A 19,296-nucleotide genomic window follows, 5' to 3' on the forward strand; every position below is an offset into this window, starting at 1 on the left:
TGAAAGTTGGATACTTGTGCCTTCAGATTGTCTATCTATCATCATAATTTTGTTCAAAAAGCTGTTTAATCTCTAGTTTTCTCCCCTTAGGCTTTAATTTTTTATCTCTTTATATAGCATGTGAATTAATAATCAGATTTTATCAGTAATTCACACATGATGGAAGTATCACTTTATCATTCACTGAAGTAGTTCAAATGAGCAATTTTTCATGTTTTAATTTGTACCAACAGTTCTCTAGTCATCTCAACAGCAGAATTATCTTTTTCCATAGTTTGCTCACCTTTCAAACTGCAGATCATTAAGTGTGGAAGATTCAACAAAAGATATAACTCCTAATCTTCATCTCTGATTAAAGAGATGTTTGATGTGGGAAGAATATGGGGAAGATTTATTATAGGTGAGTTATATTTAGCCACAAAGACTAACTGGTTTAGAGGTACAGCATGGTACTGAGTCCCCCCTGCCCCTGGGGATCTGTGATTTCTGGACCTAAACATTTCACTAAGTGTCTCTAGCTCAAATTTTTCCATAATTTTGTTTTAGCATTTTCTTGTGTCTCATCATACAAAAGAGTCTAAAAAATTGCTTCAGAGTCAGACTGCTCAACATTTCTAAGGAAGCTCTTCCCTGACTGCCCCCTGCTCACTCACACACACCCCTTTCCTCAGTAGACATTGACCCCTCTTCACAGTGAACGCCACAGTTACCATGTTGCATCTTGTTTTAATCATTTGCTTAGACTCAGAGTCGTTTACCACTACTTCAGGAATATCCAGGGTATAGAGAAAAGACTTTGTTTGCCACTATGTCCTCTGAGTTATAGTATTTTATATGTGTTGGATTTTCCTAAGGTTTTGTTTAAGTAAAATAAGGAAAAGTTATATAGGAAGAAAAGAAAATGTCTATTTTTAACACTGGCTTAGAACTAGACTTGATAAATACTCAAAATGAGATAATTTAAGTTAAAAATAATTACTTCAAGACTTCTTTTCCTTTTCATGTACTTGCATTACATTAAGCTGTAATGCAAAATTTTGGCAAAGGTGAAAAACATATTTTTTTACGAATTATCTCTACTATCCTTTCATGTATTCTCTCTTCTTATTATTAATAACTGAAATAATCCCTGCCAAATATATTAACTTCTGAATAAATGCTCATTACACTGAAAAGATTTGTCAGAATTTCACTTAAAAAATGTGATCTTTATCCTTTCATATGTTATTGCCTAAAAATTGGTAATGAATTTGGAATTACTTGCAAGACAGTTGTAGAGGCACATGGATAGACTAGCTGTAAGAAGCTATTTGATATTTAAGTAAGAGATTGGGCTCAGGCTTCTAGTACCATCTCTGTCATTAAACACCTGGGTGATTTATTTCAGGTGCTCCATTGCTCAGTGGCATTTCTTCTCTTAATGAAAGGGTTTCAATTAGAGTATCTTCACATTCAATTACATTGTAATAACACTGTGGTTAATAATTTACCTCTTGAAATTTTTGAACATTAGATTAATGAGAAATTTTGAAAAGGATAATGACAAGTAAAGATGTCTTATTAATAATAAGGAAGACTCTGCTGAAATGAGAGTGTATGAGATGCATTTATTTCTGTTCATCAGACTGATCATAAATGAGAAATATTCAAGTGTAAACATTTGTTTTATTATAAATACACAATATATAATATTTCAATTTTTAAGACCCAGTATAATTTTCAAGTTATTCCATGAAAATGAAACACAATAGTACTATTTTGGTTGCCTGGTATTAGCTGTGCATTATCTGGGATCTTCATATAAACTATCTTTGCTCTATTTGAGTTATGCATTACTCTCCTTATTTTACAGTTTGTAAAACTAATGTTTACACAGTTTATAAACTAAAATTCAGCCAGGCATGGTGGCACAGGCCTGTAATCCTGGCTGCTCAGGAGGCTGAGCCAGGAGGATACCAAGTTTGAGGCCAGCCTGGAAAATTTAGCAAAACCCTCTCTCAAAAAAAGAAAAAAAAATGCTGGGAAAGTAGCTCAGAATTAAAGCATATCTGGGTTAAATACCCATTAACACCCTGCAAAAGACACACAGAACAAAAACCACATTAACAAAATAAAAGGGCTATAGATTTGGCTAAATAGTGGAGAACCCTTCAAACCCCCATACTACAAACCCCCAAACACTAAAGATCACAAGGCTGTCAAGCATTTTGAACTCAGGCTTACTGATTCCACAATTCCTCTAAGATGTGTTATGTGTAAGGATTTGGAAGAAGTACAGTGGAAAGAGCATACATGCAATGATGCATCCTTCTTTTGAGAATCTGCAAAAACTTACAAATCACAGTTTTAAAGATGTGGTGAGGGTGAAAGACCATAGATAGGTATATGGGATTGCACAGTTATTAAACACCTCATGACCACAATAATCCCATTTGCAAAATAAGGATTTTAGGTTGAGAGAGTTCCATGGTTCTATACAGCTCTATAATTCAATAAGGCAGTTTCAAAGCAAGGCTGTGCATATTCACATAACAAAGAGATTTCTAAGTATAGGGAGTGTGATGGATATAGAGAAGATTTTCCAAGACTATAATTTATTGATACCAAATGTTATACCTTCATCATTTTTCCTAGGAAGATATAAAATAACAAATTTTTAGAAACTTAATTAGATTTTTTTTCACACTTATTATCCACAGAAAAATACAGGTTGTTTAAATCACTAGTATATTTTTGTGTGTTTATTGGTCAATAATTTTTTAACAAAAACTCCAATCTGTCATAAAAGAAGAACAAGGAAAACAATAGCATGTAAGAGCAGTTTTAGGAATCTTTCAAGAAAGGCAGCTCATATTTGAGGATAGGATTTTTATCCACTATTTCCCAGGAATATATTTTCCACATGTTAAAGTGAATCTTACAATTTTTTGTTGAGGAGAAAGCACTTAAAACTCAATCTTCAGTAAGAATTTACAAATTTTTATGTCCTTTCTATATGTGCTAAATTGAGATGATTTGTTGGAAAGCTCACAGGTTTTAATAAATGTTAAACTTCAAGTAGTCTCAATTGTCATGGGCCTGAGCGTGTAGACTGCTGGCCCACCTGGCCCAGCATTTCAGGAGAAGCCCAGATCGATGAACATCAGCAGGTAGATAGGGAAAACTGGGCAAAAAATTGGCTTTCTAATCAGGCTTTATCCTCAAAGTAATTATCAAGTTATCTCAAGTCTCAGTCCATGGCCATGGAGTACAATTACAGGGATGATTGATTTCAGAACTTGTAGCGATTTTGCATAGTCGGGACAGCATCTCAAAAGACTATGTACAGAGAATTTACACACAGGGTACTATAGTTTAGATTTAAAATGTTCACCAAAGGCCTTTGGTTAAAGATTTGGCTCTCAGCCTGGTGCTATTGGGAGGTACTAGAACCTTTAAGATGCAGGGGACTATAGGAAGTCTTTAGGTCAGCTGAAGGGTGCCTTCCAAAGAGCCCCTTCTCTCTATATCTTCCCCCCTTCCTTTGGATGAGAAGCAAGTGGTATTGCTTTGTTATGGATTTCTGCCATGATGTGCTACTTCACCACAGGTCCAAGGCAACAGGTCAAGTGATCATGGTCTGGATCCTCTAAAAGTTTGAGCCACAATAAACTTTTTAGTTTTAGAAGTTTATTATCTCAGTTATTTGTTACAGTAACAGAAAGCTAACAAAGAAAGAGTGCTAAGGGAGGAATTAGACCCAGAGGAGAAAAAAATCATTCTGTATTCCCAACGCCTTTGTCAGGGCCTAGAAAATAACCATTGTCAGAACATGAGAAATAAGTTTGGTTTTCCAGAAGGTTTGGGTATAGCACAGTCATGTTCGAAAGTGTGGTCACAGAATCTGGTCTTAAAAAAATATGAATGTAGTGTAGCTTATACTCTCAGAACAGCAAAAACTTGAATGTTACTATCTATTTCCTAGCTCTGATTGCTCATTGCACAAACCATCATCTGTGTAATTATATTACAGTGTCTGTGACCCTACCCCATTTCCACACCTGACTTATTAACACAAGGACAAATGCTTTGACTTCTTTTTCAGTACAGTCTGCTGTGCTCGATGAATACTGAATCTGTCTATAAGTATTTCTTGAGTAAATTGATGAATGCTTGAATAAATGATGGATGAATGAATGCATGAAAGAATCAATGAGGCCCACACCAGCCCGCATGAGACTCAGGCTCTCAGTAGGCCTAGGTCCACCCCTCCACCAGCAGGGCAGACCCCTGCCAGAGCCTCTGGAACAGAACTGCCCCTTCCAACCAGCAGACTACTGCAGGAGGTCAAGCCCTGTGGCCCAGATCCACTCACAACAACCTGTGCAGGACCCAGGCTCACAGTAGGCTCAGGTCCACCCCTTCACTGGCAGGGCAGACACCTGCCACAGTCTAGCCTCTGGCACAGGATCAACCCCTTCTGACCAGCAGACTACTGTGGGAGTTCAGGCTCTGCCCAGATCTATCCACACTGACTTGCACAGAACCTCCATCCAGGAATCAATAGCATATATTGAGAGACATCAGCAGGGTCTGGAAACATAACATCAAGGTAAGGTATAGACATCTACATGGGTACTATAAGAATATACGGAGGAAAGTGTAATATGTCAGATCCATACTGCAAGAAAGGAAGACACATAGACAACATGAAAAACAAGGGAGGAAAGTGCGCAAAACAAACCAGGACATTATAATAACAGAACCCAGAGACAGTGAAGTTGATGAAATGTCAGAGAAGGAGTTCAGAAGATTCATAATTAAAATAATCTGTGAATTAAGGAATGATGTAAATGAGCAAATACAGGCAAAAATTGATCACTCCAACAAAGAGTTAAGAGAGCAAGTACAGGTAGCAAAAGATTACTTCAAAATAGAGATAGAGACTCTGAAAAAAAAAATAAAAAATCCTTAAAGTGAAGGATACAACAAATCAAATAAAAAACTCAATAGAAATCATAACCAACAGACTAGATTACTTAGAAGAAAGAACATCAAATAATAAAGACAAAGTATACAATCTGGAAAATAAAGTTGATCAAACAGTTAATATAGTAAGAAACCATGAATAGAACACCCAAGAATTATAGGACAACATCAAAAGACCAAATATAAGAGTTATTGGGATAGAGGAAGGCACAGAGTTTCAAACCAAAGGAATGCACCATCTCTTCAATGAGATAATATCCGAAAATTTCCAAAGCATGAAGAATGAATTAGAAAACCAAATATAAGAGGCTTACAGGACACCAAATGTACAAAATCACAACAGATCTATACCAAGCCACATTATAATGAAAATGCCTAGTATACAGAATAAGGATAGAATCTTAAAAGCCACAAGAGGAAGGAATCAGATCACACATGGGGGAGACCAATTTGTATCTCAGCAGATTTTTCAACCCAGACCCTCAAAGCCAGGAGATCATGGAACAACCTGTACCAAACTCTGAAAGAAAATGGATGCCAACCAAGAATCTTATATCCAGCAAAATTAAGCTTTAGATTTCATGATGCAATAAAAACCTTCCATGATAAACAAAAGTTAAAAGAATTTATGAGAAAGCCTGCACTACAAAATATTCTATGAAGAAAAAATGACAATGATGAAAATCAGCAGAGGGAGGAATTAAACTAAAGGAAAATCTAATCAGAGGAGAAACCAAGTCACATTAAATAGCAAAAATAAACAAAAATGGCTGGGAATACAAATCATGTCTCAATAATAACCCTGAATGTTAATGGTCTAAACTCACCAATCAAAAGATATAGACTAGAAAATTGATCCTCAACACCACATACCAACAAAGATGTTGTGTCCGCCGAGGACTAAAAAATAAATATTAAAAATTCTCTCTCTCTCTCTCTCTCTCTCTCTCTCTCTCTCTCTCTCTCTCTCTCCTCTATCACTAAAAAAAAATACATCCTTTTTTAAAAAAAAAAACAATAATATACTTCCTCCAAGATATTTGTCTCATAGAGAAAGACATCCACAGACTGAAGGTTCAGAGTTGGGGAAAATCATACTACTCACAGGGACTGGGGAAGCAAGTAGGGCTTTCCATCATATCAAATAAAATAGACTTCAAACTAAAGTTAATCAGAAGGTATAAAGAAGGACAGTACATACTGCTCAAGGGAACCATACACCAATAAGACTTAACAATTATAAATATATATGCCCCAAACAATGGAGCGTCTAACATTCATCAAACAAACTCTTTTCAAGTTCAAGAGTCAAATAGACTGCAACACAATAATTTTGGGTGACTTTAACACACCTCTTTCATTACTAGATACATCTTCCAAACAAAAGCTGAACAAAGAAACTATAGAAATCAATAATATACTTAGTAACTTAGGCTTAACTGACATATTTAGAATATTTCATCCTTCAAAAAGAGAATACACTTTCTTCTCAGCAGCACATGGATCCTGGTCTAAAATAGACCATATATTTGCCACAAAGCAACTCTTAGCAAATATAAAAACTAGAGATACTACTCTGCATTCTATCAGATCATAATGAAATTAAATTAGAAATCAATGATAAAATAATAACTAAAATCCACTCCAACACCTGGAGACTAAATATATGCTACTGAATGAAAAATGGATTACACAAGACATCAAGGAGGAGATTAAAAAAAATTTACATGTGAATAAGAACACAGATACAACATATCAAAATCTCGGGGACACTATGAAAGCAGTTTTAAGAGGAAAGTTCATTGCATGGAGTTCATTCCTTAAAAGAAAAAAAAAAGTCAACAAATAAATGACTTAACATTACACTTCAAAACCATAGGAAAAAAAGAACAAATAACAACAAAAACAGTAGAAGGCAGGAAATAATTAAAATCAGAGCTGAAATCAATGACATTAAAACAAAAGAAACAGTTGAAAAAAAAATTGACAGAACAAAAAGTGTTTTTTTTAAAAAAATAAATAAATTGACAGGCTCTTAGCCATGATAAATAAAGAGAAGGAGAGAGAAAACTCAAATTACTAACATCCATGATGAAAAATGAAATATCACAATAGACACTATAGAAATGCAGAAGATAATTAGAAATTATTTTGAAAACATGTACTCCAACAAAATAGAAAATATCAAAGGTATCAACAAATTTCTAAAATCATATAATCTGCCCAAATTGAATCAGGATAATATACACAATTTAAACAGATCAATTTCAAGGAACAAAATAGAAGACACCATCAAAATTCTACCAACAAAGAAAAGCCCAGGACCAGATGGATACACAGCTGAGTTTTATAAGACCTTTAAAGAAGAACTAATACCAATACTCTTCAATTTATTTCAAGAAATAGAAAAAGAGGCTGCACTTCCAAACTCATTCTATGAGGTCAATATCACCTGGATTCCAAAACCAAGCAAAGACACACAAAGAAAGAAAACTTCAGAAAAATATTTCTAATGAACATAGATGCAAAAATTCTCAATAAAATTCTGGAAAATCAAATGCAAATCATATCAAAAAGATTGTGTACCATGATCAAGTGGGATTCATCACAAGGATGCAAGGTTGGTTCAACACACAGAAATCAATAAATGTAATTCATCAATAGACTTAAAAATAAGAATCATATGATCATCTCAATAAATGCAGAAAAAAACATTTGACAAAATACATCACCCCTTTATTTTCAAAACACTAGAAAAATTAGGAATAATAGGAACATATCTCAACATCATAAAGACTATCTATGCTAATCCTCAGGCCAACATTATTCTAAATGGAGTAAAAATGGAGGCATTCCCTCTAAAAACTGGAAATAGACAGGGATGCCCTCTTTCACCACTTCTATTTAGCATAGTTCTTGAAACACTGGCCAGAGCATTTTGACAGATTAAAAATTAAAGGGATACACATAGGAAAAGAAGAACTCAAATTGGCACTATTTTTTGATGATATTCTATACCTAGAAGACCCTAAAAGTTCCACCAGAAAACTTCTAGAACTAGTAAATGAATTCAGCAACGTAGCAGTATATAAAATCAACACCCATAAATCAATTGCATTTCTGTATATCAGTGACAAATCCTCAGAAAAGGAAACAAGGAAAACTACCCCATTTACAATTTAGCCTCAGATAAATAAATAAATAAACAAAAAATCTTGGGAATCAACAAAACGGGTGAAAGATCTCTATGATGAAAATTACAGAACCTAAAGAAAGAAGTCAAAGAAGACCTTAGAAAATGGAAATACCTACATTGTTCTTGGCTAGGCAGAATTAATATTATTAAAGTGACTACACTTTCAAAAGCACTATACAGATTTAATGCAAATTTCAATAAAAATTCAAATGACATTCCTCATAGAAATAAAAAAGCAATCATGAAATTCATCTGGAAAAAATAAGAGACCCATAATAGCTAAAGCAATCCTTAGTAGGAAGATTAAAGCTGGTGGCATCACTGTACCAGACCTTAAACTACTACAGAGCAATAGTAACAAAAATAGCATGGTATTGGCACCAAAATAGACTGGTAGACAAATGGTATAGAATAGAGGACACAGAGACTAACCCTCCAAAATTACAGTTATTTTATACTAGACAAAGTCACCAAAAACATACATTGGGGAAAAGATAGCTTCTTCAACAAATGGTGCTGGGAAAACTGGAAATCCATATGCAACAAAATAAATTAAACCCCTATGTCTCACCATTCACAAAACTCAACTCAAAGTGGATCAAGGATTTAGAACTGAAACCAGAAACCCTGCATCTCATAGAAGAAAAAGTAAGCCCTAGTCTTCATCATGTGGGATTAGGCCCCAACTTCCTTAATAAAATTCCTTTGACACAAGAAATTAAAACCAAAAATCAATAAATGGGATGGACTCAAACTAAAAAGATTCTTCTCAGCAAAAGAAACAATCTGTGAGGTAAGTAGAGAGCCTACATCTTGGTAGCAAATCATTACCCCTCACCCATCACATAGAGTACTAATCTCTAGGGTATATAAAGAACTCAAAAAGCTAAGCACCAGAAAAACAAATAACCCATTCAAAAATGGGCCAAGGACCTGAACAGATACTTCTCAGAAGATGATATACAACCAATCAACAAATATATGAAAAAATGTTCATCATCGCTAGGAATTAGAGAAATGCAAATCAAAACTACTCTAAGATTTCATCTCATTTCAGTCAGAATGGCAACTATTATAAAGATAAACAGCAGTAAGTGTTGGGGAGAATGTGGGGAAAAAGGTACACTTATACACTGCTGCTGGGACTGCAAATTGGTGCAACCAATATGGAAAGCAGTATGGAGAGTCCTTGGAAAACTGGGAATGGAACCACCATTTGACCCAGCTATGCCTCTCCTCAGTCTATAACCAAAGAACTTAAAAACAGCATACTACAGGGACATAGCCACATCAATGTTTATAGAAGCACAATTCACAATAGTTAAAGTGTGGAACCAACCTAGATGATCTTCAATAGATGAATGGATAAAAAAAAGTGGCATACATACACAATGGAATAATACTCAGCAATAAAAGAGAATAAAATCATGGCATTTGCAGGTAAATGGATGGAGTTGGAGAAGATAATGCTAAATGAAGTTAGCCAATACCCCCAAAACAAATGCTGAATGTTTTCTTTGATATATAGGGTCATTCATAATGGAATAGGGAGAGGGAGCATGGGAGGAATAGAAGAATTCTAGATAGGGCAGAGAGGTTGGAGGGCAAAGGAGGGGGCATGGGGTTAAAAATGATGGTGGAAAGTGATGACCATTATTATCCAGAGTACATGTATGAAGACAAAAATTGGTGTGAATATTCTTTGTATACATCCAGAGATATGAAAAATTGTGCTGTATATGTGTAATAAGAATTGTAATGCATTCCACTGTCATATATTTAAAAAAAAGTCAATGAATCAGGGGAGATGTTCAAAGAAAGCCCTAGAACCCTAGACCTAATTCCAAGTTAAAACCAATTCAGAAACTCCTGACTTCAGGCATATTGTGTAGCAACACCTATGTGTGAAAAAATATATATAGATGTTCTTAATAATAAATAAAATAGCTTAGTATTTAAAGCACTTTAACATGTACCATGTGCTTTTATGTCTTTACTTAATTAGCATTACTGTTCTATGGGGGTAGGTATTATTATTCCCATTTTAAAGATGAAATTAAAAACAAGCACTCTGTGTGACAAAGTTTAAATGTACATTAAGTCTGTTTTCACACTTCATGATTCTTTCCCGTGCATGTGATAATCTTATTATGAAAATTTACATAGAGTTGACTGTGGTTGGGGACATATAAGAATCCAAGATTTGAACTGAGAGTGTAGGTTTCTCTTCTTTTCTAGGTCACCAGACCCCAGTGCAGATGTTTTAATGACTGTTCACTTAACAATTCCTATTTCCTAAACCTCTACTCATCCTGACCTTCTCTTTCAGAAATAATAGTTCTATGTATGCTAGAATTATTTAAATGAAAAGTAAGTCATTCCCAGGTGTGATCATTTTTATGCATAAATATATGATTGACTTAAAATTGTTTCCAAACCTTCTACACCAATTTTATGTCCTGTATGCCAGGCAATAAAGCATAAGAGAAAATAATTTAGACTACCTGATGTGTGGCAGCATGTAATCATATATCCTATATAACATGTCATTGTCATTTAATGTTTAGTGATTTATACCACCAACCACATGAAGCCCAAATTCTTGGTCATGATATATTAGGCTTTCTGAATTATAACCTTGCCCATTTTTCTGTCTTTTATCTTTCACCTCCTCATCTCACACACACACATAAGTATTCCTTTACCTCCCATAGGCTTTTCCCGTCTAAATTTTTAAAGTTCTTAAAGAAAGTTTCAAAATCTTGTTTACTTTTATAACCTCAGTTTTAATGGAATACCCATAAATAATATGGATTCAGAAAATATTTACAATATCATTCACTTGTCTTTGTATAAGAATGTAGAATATTTTCTCTATTTGATGTACTTGGCTTAAATATTGACTATGCAAAAATGAATAGAGCATGGTTCTTGATTCAAAGATGTTTCAAATGCTTTTTATTTTTTTTTTAAATTAGGAAAACAGGAAATGGAGCACATGCGTGATACAATTTATAAGGATATGTACCGGTTCTTAAGAGGGTGATGAAGTAGCCTCTATGGCGAAGGGTTCCTGAAGGAAGTGATGTGTAATTTAATTATATCAGTGGTTTTTTAGAGACAGATTTCAACAGCTAACTGAAGCCAAGTCTACCTACCCCCAGAGAAGTCACATTGGTGAGTTGAAGTAAACCATATAGGGAATATGTATAGCATTGATATGGGGGGAAAAAAAAACCCTGCATAGTGGGATTTGTGTCTCCCAAATCTTTCTCTTTGAGAAAGAGTGGGAACCATTTACCAGGATAGTATTGATGAAAATGTATAAGAATAAAATAAAATAGAGGAAAGACACACACACACACACACACACACACACACACACACACACACACATACAAAGGGTAGGAGGGTAGGAATACAGAGGCACTGCAGACCCTGTTGCTGGGCATTCTGTTTGGACAAGAAATCTTTAGAGAAACAAATAAAGAAGCAGATGAATGTCCCACAATTAAAACTAAGCATTTTGGACTCCAATGATGAGCTATGGAGAGACACTGTTAATCTAAAAGGAATAATATAATTAGAGGAGTATTAATTGTTCTTCCTTACTTGCAATTTTACCTTTCAGTATTGTCAGTTACCATAGTAAACCATGGTGAAAAAAATGTTAAATGGAAATTCCATAAAATATAAATCAAATTAAATTTCACTGCATTCTGAGTAGCATAATTAAATCTCACACTGTTCCACTCAGCCCACAGAGGATGTGAATCATCCCTTCATTCATCATATCCACATTGTATACATTACCCACCAATTAGTCACTTGGTAGCCATTTTGATTGGGATTCGTCTTGATGGATCAACTGTTTGATATTGCAGTGACTACTTTGAAGTCATAACTATATCTGTGTATTGGATAAGGCTCAGTATGTATAGGGTTTGCCATTATCTAGTTTCAGGCATTCCCTGAAGGTCTATAAAATGTCATTTGCAGATAAGGGGGGTTAGATTTCAGATCTGTCAGCCTTGTTTTGTTTGGAAAATGTAGTAGAGAGGAGGTAGAAAAACAGGTAGTATGCTGAGGAATGTGACATATTTCATCCACTTAGACCACGCAGGGCTGCAGTGTCATGTCCTAGGTGAAATGATAAGGAGCAGAATCAAGAAGAAAGTAGTAGCCAGACAGAAGAAGGGGTTGAGTAGAAAGAAGCAAAAAAAAAAAAAAAGGTGTTATGGGATAGACAGATGAAGATGGTGGGAACACAGATTAACACAATAATTCTATAAAATGAATTCACTGTGATGACACCCACATTCTTTCTTTTCCAAGAAGCAATTTACCTGCAGCCCTGCCTGGCCTTAGTGGACAGTATATGTCACATTCCTCAGCAAACTGCCTATTAACTTCACAAGAATGCAGGACCAAGATAATATTAATAAGAAGAAACTAAGTTACCCACCAAAAGAGGAGACATTTGTGACCAGATCCTGAAACTCTGGGAGATGAAGATAGTTTTTCCTAACCATAAAATATGTAAGAACCCGTCAGCATGGGCCAAGGTACCTAGAGTTCCCATGGCAGTGGTGAGTTAAGTCTTATGTCATCCTGCTATCAGTCAAAAGTCAAGAGGTAGACTTGGATGGAACTCTCTGAAAATCTCTTTGGGATCTTCAATAAAACTGGAGTTCAGTAGAGGTCCATTGTCTTTCTTTTCTCTGAGAGAATCCACTCTCCCTTGAGAGTGTCTCCTTTTCCCTCATATAACAGCAGTCTCTTAAAGTATGGTATTATAGTTTATGTTTCCCTTTAGAGACTGTTTTTCTATTCTCCCAGTTGGTAATCAGGCTAGGTGGATGCAGAAAATTATTAGGCATCTCCTTTAACTCAACTGTGATTAGGTTATCTCCTGGTATAACTTTTGAGGATGAGGCCCCCCTCCTCTGAACAAAAACAAATGAATGAAAGAGAACAGAACATGGGAACCTGCACCAAGAAAACTGTCTCTTTGTCTAGGGAATGTCTCCCCTAGGGTGGTCAGCAGCTCCCACCCTCTTTCCATGACCTCAGGTTTAACTGGTGCCTTACCAGCATGGTCATAACTTCTCTGCTCCTTTATGGGTAGCCATGAAAAAGGTGCAAGCTTCCAGACTATCCACCATTACTGGTAACTCTGGGAGACCATAAAACCCTTAGACCTGATGAAACCCTTTCTGTGCTGGTCTGTCTGTGCTGAGCCTATCATTCGTTAATAAACTTTCTTGGTGGGGAGAATTGGGCCTCACTCAGAATGAAAGATACTAACTTCTTGATAACTATTTAACTTAAGGGAGGACATCTGCCAGCTAGATGTGCCTTTAAAATTTATCTTTTATGTTCCTTTTGTCCTTTTGTGTCCTTATAGTCACTCGACCATGATTTCATATCATGCTCCTCATTTTAAAGTGAGAGGCAAGCTTGTTAATGCTCTGGCTGATATTCCTACTAGAGAAAAATAAAATAAATAATTTGGCATCCTGAACTAGGAAAGATAAGGGGTATTTTACTCTAAGACAGAACTTCTGGTCTTTTTCCTGCCATATGAGGGGAGCACAAAAGAAAAGGTAACTTGTGAGACTGTGTTAGGCAGTCAAATTTAAAAGCAAGAGGAGAGCTATCATTGTAATTTCTCATAATGGATCCCTTTTAAAAGGTTGTCAGCAGGGACAGACTTGGCTTAGAAGCATTTCTAAGAGGGAGAGACTAGTTGGCTTACACTCTGGGGATTAATGGGTACCTCTTTCCCAAAGACACAGGTCAGACAAAGACTTCATCTCAGGATCCAAGATACATTGAGTGAGGGTGCCCTCCACCATTGGGCCAAGTTGATAGGAAACAGAGAGACAGAGAGTGGTTGGTATTTTGTACCCCTGAGGACAGATGGGGTCAGACTCAGGACATGAGACCTTTGTGCAGTGGCCATGGCCAGCAACTTCAGTTGTCTCAAGTCTTCTTCTGTCTCATATACTAACTTTCTCCCACAGAAAAGAAATGGAAGCAAGTCAGGACCAACATTACCAACACCTGGGTGTCAGAGGATTAAACCCACCTGCCTAGCAAAACTGTCTCCTGAGTCTTAAGTCAAGTAACCATGCTAGTCACTTTTAAATGATTGACAGGTGCCCTGTGTTAAAAAGAGTTTGTCCACTAAGGGAAAAAAAAAAAAAGCACATAGAAAAATGAGAGCTCTCTTGTCCAAATAACTCACTCTTTTGTAGATCCCCATACAGTACAGGTTGCAGGCCCCACCAATTTTCTTCTAGATTCTTGTCTCACAAACTTGAAGAATAAAATCCATGGACAATGGTGAAAGGGAAGAGTGAACAAAGTACCAAGAATCAGGGACAGAGTTTCAGAAAAGGCTGCACAGAGAAATCAACCAGAAAAGAATGGGGGTAAATGAAGATAACCAGTAACCAATGATGACTGATGAAAACCAGGTGGAAACGCCAAATGTTACAAAGGTGGGATCTTTTGAGAAACTGAGGCAGCATGAAGATGCCCCCTTCGTATCCTGATTCTTGTGGTCAAGTGAGAAAGATTTCAGACATGTCACTCAGATAAACCGTAATGAGTTTTTGAAGGGATAAGACACGGGAGAGGTGGGGGACTCTCAAGGGAGAGAGTATATTCTCTCGGAGAAAAAAAGGGACAATGTGTCTCTCCTGTACTCCAGTTTCATTGTGGATCCCAGAAAAGTTTCCAGAGAGTAAATTATACCACTTGACTTTTGACTGACAGCAAGATGACTCAGACTATCAAATCACCACTGTATGGCAGCTGTAGGTCATCTTGGCCCATGTCGACTGGTTTTTAGAGATTTTATGGTTAGGAGGAACTATCCTTATCTCTCAGAGTTTTAGGATCTCATCATTAAAGTCTCCCCCTTATCCTTCTATCACCATCATTTCGGTTCTGCATTTCTCCTGCAGTAACAAGCAGTTTGCTGAGGAATGTGACATATCCTGTCCCCTTAGGGCAGGCAAGGCTGCAGGTAAACTGCTTCTTGGAAAAGAAAGCATGTGTGTGTCATCACAGTGGATCTATTTTATAGAATTATTCTCTTAACTTCATGTTCCCACCATCCTAAGCTGCCTGCTTCCTAACATGGATATGGGATAAATTCATCAGGACATCAATAATTTGATTCTGATGGAAGAAAAGGAAAGAGTCAAGTGAAATGAACAGGCTTTTAATTTTTGTAAAGCAGGTCATTAAATGTTATGATTTGGATATACAGGTGTGTTACGAGGAAAGAAATTTCAGAGGTGAAAAAATTGGGCTAGGTCTGGGGATGTGGCTCAAGTGGTAACACACTCGCCTGGCATGTGCGGGGCACTAGGTTCGATCCTCAGCACCACATAAAAATAAAAAATAAAGATGTTGTGTCCACCGAAAACTAAAAAATAAATATTAAAAAATCTCTCTCTCTCTCTCTCTCTCTCTCTCTCTCTCTCTCTCTCTTTCTCTCTCTTAAAAAAAAAAATTGGGCTACAAGAGCCTCAGCCTCATCAACCCATTAATCTACTAACAGGGATTAACTAAGTAGTAAGGGCACAGATAGTGTGTGGCTGGAGGAGGTGGGTCACTACGGACATGCCTTGGGGTATATATTTTGTTTCTGATGAGGAGAGCTCTCTTTGCTTCCTTGTTTCCATGTCCTGAGCTGCTTTTGTTCACCACATCCTTCCCCCAAGATATTGTGCCTCACTTTGGGCCCAGAGCCTTGGAGTAGTCCTTCAACAGAGTGAGACCTCTAAAGCTCTGAGTGTGAAACATCTTTTCCTCCTCTAATTGTTCTTGTCAGATCTTTTGGTCCCAGTAATAAAAAATTTGAATAAAATACTAAAGAGCACAAAAGATGCCTTAAATTTATAGTAAAAAGCAAGGACTTTGTTTTTCACATGATAAATTTGAGAAATATACCATAAGGATGCCCAACAGAAAAATACAGCTTTTGGTGTGTCATAAACTCAAAGTAGATTTTATTAATCATTTCTTATTGTAGCAAAATAACATTCTTATTATATAACACTTTCTACTGAGTATATATACATATAAAACATTCCTAAGCTTCTCTACCAGTTACACGTTTGCAAATCAGATACTAATTTTTCAAACCTGGACAGCAAGAGTCAGAGTATCTTAAATCAATAAATCAAAGACCAGGGAGTTAAACCTTGAGAAGAACACAAGGCACTCCTCATTTGGACACATTTCAAACTCACCAGGTAAAATGTCACCTCAGAAGCCGGCTAGGAGATACCTTCAAGACTATTTTATAGGGTCAAGATAACAGAGTTATTTTTGGTTGAAATTTATTCATCCATCATCAATATAACAAGTTATGAAAATTCAATTCTAATGAAACAATGAATGTTACTATTAAAAGCAAAAAAAAAATAAATGACATCAAAGTGGCAACAATATGAAAACATATACTACATTTTTTATAAGTTTTATAATGGACTAAAAATAAGGAAGGCAAAGTTAGGCTAATGATGTGGGACCAGGAATGGTAATCAGGAATAGCTGTAAACTAAGTGTGTCATTTAAACAAGCTGCTGAATCTGTAGCTTCCCAAGCCACTGTGGCTACGAATTCTGCTTACCTTAAGCAAGAAAGTTAATTCTCCAAACATATTTATTCAGCTGAGAAAGCACATGCTGGCTACAATCAAGAAGTACCTGAGAAGTTTCCCTGCATCTAAGTCAATCAGTTAGACTGTCAAAGTTCTGTGGATGTTATAAGGAGACACCCAATTGCTGAGTCACACACTAAGTACTTTTCTATATAACACTGTAGGCATTGCTGAGTCCAAATCCCTGCCAGTTCCCCTTCCCTGGGGTTGAACATGAGCAATGCCTGGGTAGATATTGTGCATCAACTGTTTTTTCCTCTTAATGTAAGAAATCTCTAGCTCAGTGAGCCTAATTCTTTTACTAAATATAATTGAGTAAATTTTGTCTCAGAAAGATATGTTATTTTTTTTTTATTGTACTGTACACTATCAGATCTCCTCCCTTCTTCAGAAGGAGACATACTCTGTCTTCCAAGGCTATCCACTAAATAAACAACGTCCAAAAGGCTGCCAGATCCTCTGCTCAAAATATAAATAAAAATATGAGAGACTCAGGGAGAATCATGTCCAAAAATCACCACACGGTTTTTACACATTCTTAGTTTCTGGTGATTTTTCCATTTTCTCTGACACTCATTCTTAGGAACAATGTAAGCTAGGACAAAAATCTAATAAATGTGTTTCATATAGTCTTCATTTAAGGAAACATGCAGCAGGGATTTGAACAGCAAAGATAAAGCCATTTTCTTTTTTCATAATAAAAATCACTAAGTAAATAGGTATAGAAAAGAACTTTCTCAAGCTGATAAGGGACATATATGAAATTTATAGCTAACATCAGAACAGCAGTCTATCAACAAACAAAAACCAAGCATAGATGGATTTCAGTCGTACAAGTCCTTAAAGAAGACAGAGATATTCCTCAAATTATTCCTTGAAATAGAATAGGAGGGAACCCTTCTAAACTCATTCTATGAGGCTTGTATTACCCTGATTCCAAAATCAGACAAAGGCATCAAGGAAAAAACATTTCAGAGCAATACTCCTGATGAACATAGGCACAAAAAGTCTTAATAAAATTCTGCCAAATTGGATTAAAAAATACTAAAAAGGTAGTGCACCATGATCAAGTGGGGTTCATCCCACGGATGGAAGATTGGTTCAACATATGGAAATCAAGAAATAAAATTCATCATATCAATAGACTTGAAGACAAGAATATGATCATCTCTGTCATGTCAGATGACTAAACCCATCAGGGGTCACTCAAAGTGAATTTGGGGAGTAAAGACACAGACACAAAAAGTACCTTTTCTTTGGCTTCAGTAACTGCTCCACAGTCGCAGCTCCCACAAGGGGGAGCAAGAAAGAGAAAGAGGAGCACATGCTGAACCCTTATGTTGGGGAGAAGTCACTCAAAAGAGGCAAAGGCCAGGTTTCAGGGGGTGGAGTCAAGCTACCTGATGTCTTGCTGTCAGCATGTTGACTGACATCTAGGAAGGCCACGCCCATCTCATGTGCTGTGTGGGGATCATAGGCAGAGCAAGCAAAAAGACATTTACAAAGCCCACCCAAACAAAGGGGCAATGTCCATTCAGTCCACCCTGTGTGCTCAATGCTCATAGTTCACACACACAAAGCCCATGGCTGGCTTTCCACATCTCCACACTCTCAGAGCTAAGGGGCTCTAAAACTTCAGGAAGTAATAAATCAATTCAGCAATTAGTAGGGCATAAAATCAACACACATAAATCAAACAAATTCTTATACATCAGTAATGGATACATGGAAAGAGAAATTAAGAAAACTATCCCGTTCACAATAGTAGACTCAAAACAAAACAAACAAAAGTAAACTTGGGAATCAATTCAACAAAAGAGGTGAAAGACCTCTACAATAAAAACTACAGAACACCAAGGAAAGAAAATTGAAACCTTAGAAGATTGAAAGATCTCCCATACTCTTGGATAAGCAGAATTAATATTGTCAAAATGGCCATACAGGCCGGGTGCAGTGGGACACACCAGTAATCCAGCGGCTGGAGGGGGCCGAGGCAGGAGGATTGCAAGTTCAAAGCCAGCTTCAGCAAAGGGAAGGTGTTAAGCAACTCAGTGAGACCCTGTCTCTAAATAAAATACAAAATAGGGCTGGGGATGGAGCTCTGTGTTGGAGAACCCCTGAGTTCAATACCCAGTACCCCTCACCCAAAATGGCCATACTACTAAAAGCTTCATTCAGGATAAGGCCATTCTACATTATTAAGCTCTACTATGTCCTCAGGATAAATAAGTCTTCAGATCATCAAGGATCTACATTAGAAAACCAGGGGGCTTTGACTTTTGATGTCTGGAGGACATTTTCTTGTGGTCTGGGAACAGGATATACTGGTGAGTGTATAGATTCAGCCTTGGGCTCCAAGGCAATTGGTCCTCAGACTCTCGCTAGTGAGGTGAGGTTGACCTCAATATTTGACAGGGCCAAAATGAAACCATTCATCACTTGTGTGACT

Source organism: Spermophilus citellus, assembly GCF_964194105.1.
Source record: "Spermophilus citellus genome assembly, chromosome: 3".
Classification (NCBI taxonomy): Eukaryota; Metazoa; Chordata; class Mammalia; order Rodentia; family Sciuridae; genus Spermophilus; species Spermophilus citellus.